Raw genomic sequence first — 5,077 nt, 5'->3', positions numbered from 1 at the left:
TTGTAGATTTATCCATCTGTGGTCTTTATAATTACCGTCTTTGTAGTTGAGTTTCTGAGTGGACGTCCAACTTATTGATTCTCAGTGCCGAAATCTGAGCAACCCACTGTGCCGACCAAAACAGCAGCGTTAAGATTGATGGTGCTTTTCTGACTCTGCACCAAGAACCGACGCTCCGAGGCACCGGCAAAACCGCCTTGCCAGTCACAAGAGTCGCGCTGGCAACCCGTGGGGCTCCTCCGCTGGGAATCTCCTGGTGCATGAGCAACAAGAATTCATGTGAAGGTATGGCGTCCTCTCGTTCTTTGTGCTTTCACTGGGAGCTACAATCCCGAGCTGCTAGTGATCAGCCATCTTGGATCTCTCTCCTGTATGTGAGAATTTTCTAATATGGGTCCCATACTCTGCCCTAAGAGATGTGATTCTTCACATTGCTTCTAATACAAAGATGTAGATTCAGAAATCTGACTTTAATTGTGAAAACCATAGGTATCTTCAGCCAGGTGCAGGGGCTCACGCCTATAATCCCAGCACTTTGGGAGGCTGAGGTGGGTGGATCATCTGAGATCAGGAGTTTGAGACCAGCCTGACCAACATGGAGAAACCCCGGCTCTACCAAAAACACAAAATTAGCCAGGCACGGTGGCAAATGCCTGTAATCCTAGCTACTTGGAAGGCTGAGGTGGGAGAATTCCTTGAACCTAGGAGGCAGAGGTTGTGGTGAGCTGAGATCACACCATTGCACTCCAGCCTGGGCAACAAGAGTAAAACTCCATCTAAGAAAAATAATAGATATCTTCATGTAATCACTATACATTTATTGTCAGACATCGTGCAAGAGACAAGCACAATCTCTGTCCTCAAAAAACATATAATATAGTTGTAAGGGGAAGGTTTCAAAAAATACTTTAAATGAGTTTAATATGTATAAAATCCTACAACCATTGCCAGGTACATATTGAGTGCCATGTAACTGCCAGGTAGGTGGCTTACGCCTGTAATCCCAACAACAACTTGGGTAAAGTACCTGTTCAAATGTTTTGCCAATTTTTAAATTAGATTGCTTGTCTTCTTATTATGAGAGTTCCTAAAATGTTTTATATGTAAGTCTATTGTCAGGTATACGTTTTGCAAATATCTTCTCACAGTCTGTGGCTTGCCTTTTTGTATTTGTAGCTGCCTTTTAAATGATAAGTTTTTTTTAAATTTTGATTAAGTCCAATTTATTGAAATATTGAGCTTCTAATGTCCTATTAAGAAGTCTTGCTGGGCACAGTGACTCACATCTGTAAATCAGTACTTTAGGAGGCTGAGGGGGAGGATCCCTTGAAGCCAGGAATTTGAGGGCAACCTGGGCAACATAGTGAGACCTCATCTCTACAAAATTAAAAAAAAAATAGCCAGGCATAATGGTGCATGCCTGTAGTCCTAGCTACTTGGGAGGCTGAAACAGGAGGATCACTTGAGCCCAGGAGTTTGAGGCTGCAGTGAGTCATGATGGTGCCACTGCACTTGAGCCTGGCTGACAGAGCAAGATTCTGTCACTTTAAACAAAACAAAACAAAACAAAAAAACTGCCCATGTAACTGCTAAGTAAAAAATATCCATCCATTCATTTATTCAACAGATATTTGTTGATCACGTTTTACGAGATTCTGTCTCTTGAAAAAAAATCTGCCCATGTAACTGCTAAGTAAATAAATACCCATCCATTCATTTATTCAACAAATATTTGTTGATCACCTTTTACATGACAGGCACCATACTAGGTGCTGGGGATAGTGGTGAAGAAAGAGCTCACATCCAGAGGACAGGACAGATGTTGGACCAGCAGCAAGCAGGGGCATCCTGGGAGCATTCTCAGGATGGCTGGGAAGCAAGAGAAGGCTGCTAGTCCCAGGTGGGCAAATAGGCCAGGCCAAGCCCAGCCTGGATGGACTCAGCGGTGTGCCTGCTGGCCATGTAACCAGAAGAGTAGTTTGCCCCAAGCCAAAATCAAAATCTAGTATATAAAGTCAAACTCAGGACAGGCTCGAGGGCCAGCAGGGCAATCCATATCTGCTCCCCAAATTCCATAGTGAATCAGAAAAAGTCCAAGTGCAGAGGCAAGCACTGGACCCCACGCATTGGACCACACGAGAGAGAAAGTGGACAGTGTAGCTGAAATGGAAGACTAGGCGTAGTGCTTGAGAATCCGGAACTCAGAGACCGGAAGTGTGTTCTACTGCCCAGGCAGAAACCCATGGCACAACAGTTCTGGACATGTTGGAACTCAAGGAAACTAACCATTTGATGAGTTTCGGATGATAGTGTTTCAACATCGATGCAACAGTTCTTTAGCTGGGAAGCCGAGCTGGCACCAAGATCATTTTTGTTCATTTCTACTGTGTACTTGGCTGGAGTGGAACCAGTTTAGATTTTGATGGTTATGTAAATAGTCACATGTGAGTCTGAGTTAAATGGTACCACGGATTTCTATTGGGGATGTTGTTGTCATTAAAGATTGGCGCTCAGAGCACATACCCAGTTAGCCTACCTTTTAACCTGGCTCTGAGCATAAAAGATCCCAAAATGAGGGTGTCCACTGACAGCCCTGGTGTGAATGGCCACGGGATATTGTGTGTGTGTGTGTGTGTGTGTGTGTGTGTGTGCTCGTGCGTGCACTCATCCTCCTGAACAAGGTAGATTCTGCAAGGTTTGAAAATACTGCAGAATAATTGGTTCTATGGCAATTGTCTAAGTAATTTTTATATGGCCTTTTCCCTTTTTCTTCAAACCCCATACTCTGGATTTAGGAGTGTGCAGATGTAATAAGGAGCATATATCTGTTCCTTAGCAGCTGTGAGGCTCGGGGTAGGTGACTTAACCCTGTCAAATGGAAGTTTCCTGATCTGTAAAATGAGCATAATGGCATTTAACTCATAAGATGACTGTGAAGATAAAACAACATGTAAAGAGCATCTAATGTTATTGCTGGCTTGGAGAAAGCACTGAGTAATGGAAGCTGTGACTGGCAAAAGTCCTAAGTCAAGGCCAGGAGCAGCCAGATGCCACCCAGCACTACAGCAATCTTTTCACAACGTCACAGGCAAAGTCTCTAAGTAGAGAGTGAAAATATTGACTAGGCTGTAGATATCACTAAACCCAAGCCACTTCAAACAGCCCATCATTCGCTACTTTATAAGGTACTCGAGCGCTAGTCAGTTCTCTTCCAGACAAACAGCCTTTCCTAATCTTAAAATAGTCAGAATGACTCTGGATCAAAGCTGATGTGGCTTAAAACCCTGAGTATTTTTTATTTCCGCGTAAATTAATAATTCAAGACAAAATTTCTAAATAACAAACTTCCATTTCACTAACGAGAGTCCGCTAATGGATGCCTCTAAACTTAGCAAGCACTCCCAATGGATCCTTGGTGGGTTTTTGTCGTTTGTCTCATAGTGCATGCTGGTGGCCAGGCATTGGCAGCATGGATGGTGTCAGATGCAATCAGGCAGCAGTCCAGGACCAACTTCTTCCTGGGCTGTAGATTCTAACACTATCATAGTGGCCTTCTCATCCATTAATTATCGATGAAAAAGTAAAGGGGCAGAGTGATGTGTTCTGACATCAACAGTTTCAAACAGCCTAATGAAACATACTAGGATACCTTCCAATATTGATGATCTCCACCGTTGATGGGAGTAACCAAAGAAAATGTTCAGTACAGCTGAGATAACAGTTCTTTCCTGAACTGAACTACTCGTAAATCCTGAAACTGGAGTTCACTTGGAGTTTATTGGTTTATGGTTTGTTTTTTTTTTTTAAATTCAAGACGGGAATTGCTTCTGATTCTCTCAATGCAGGGAGCTTCTTTCCTCCCGCTGCCAGACCTCATCCGGTTTCATTAGGCTTGCCCATTGAAGCGTGTGTTTGATTCATTGTTAGATGAATTACTAGGCTTCCATTTTCAAACTTGAAGAAAAAAAGGTAACTGTATATTTTTTACAAATGGGTTGCCCTTCCCTTCCTCCTCCTGCAAAGCATGGCTTTTCAGTACAGTCTCAGGAACGTTTCTGTCCTGCTGTGACCCACTTGTGGGGCAAAACCATTTGAAATGCAAAGGTTTTGCCTGTACCTGGGTGTGAGCACCATTTCCAGCTGGTTTGCAAGGTAGACAAGCAAGGCACATACCCACTGAAGGCAGGAAGGTGAGAGGAAGCTGGAGAGAGCCCAAAATGGTTTAAATGCAAAATGATGACATTTAGAATGTCAAATTTTAAGATCAGGACCAGCAGCAAGTACAGCTCCAAACCCTTTCTCCCAGATCTTGTAGCAGGCAACATTATATGCCCATAACCAACAGGACACAGGACCAAAATGTGTAAGAAGGTCAGGGTGAGAGCAGCTGCTTTATGCTCACTGGTATCTAGCCAAGTGGGAGTGGCCTCACTCTCCAGACCAGCCAGTGGATATGGCTTCCTTTCCCTTAATTGTAACTATTGAAAACATATTCTGTAACCTAGGTTGGCTACATAGTTTGCAGGACCTGGTGCAAAATCAAAATGGAGAACACCTTCTCCGTAAAGCAGGATAAGGTGGGAGGCTGAGGTGGGAGGATTGCTGGAGGCCAAGAATTGGAGGTTGCCATGAGCTATGATTGTGCTGCTCCACTCCAGTCTGGACAACATAATAAGACTCTGTTTCTTAAAAAAAAAAAAAAAAAAAAAAAAAAAAAAAAAAAAAAGGCAGCAAAAGAATGCTGCTTTATGTACTCAAATATAAAATGTTTCCTTTCCTCTATGCCTACTCTCTCTCTCCCTCTCTCTGTCATGGTGTATTTTACTTCTGACTTAGTGTCATCCTAAAGCCTCACAGGCACTTGGGGCCCCATCCTGTGATGCGGTCCACATGGTCCACTGCCTGCCAAGTTCCTCCTCCCACCAGCCACAAGACCAGTGTGCATGCGGTGCCCTGGCCCCAGGGGAGTTAATCCCCCCTTCCCACAGCCCACTGCCCCCACCCATGGCAGGTGGCCAACCCTCAGTAAGTTGCAACCTCAGTAACTGGATTGGGGTGGATTAGAGGCTTGCACCTA

This window comes from Saimiri boliviensis, chromosome X (assembly GCF_048565385.1).
Source record: "Saimiri boliviensis isolate mSaiBol1 chromosome X, mSaiBol1.pri, whole genome shotgun sequence".
NCBI lineage: Eukaryota > Metazoa > Chordata > Mammalia > Primates > Cebidae > Saimiri > Saimiri boliviensis.
Note: the sequence above shows the minus strand (reverse complement) of the source record.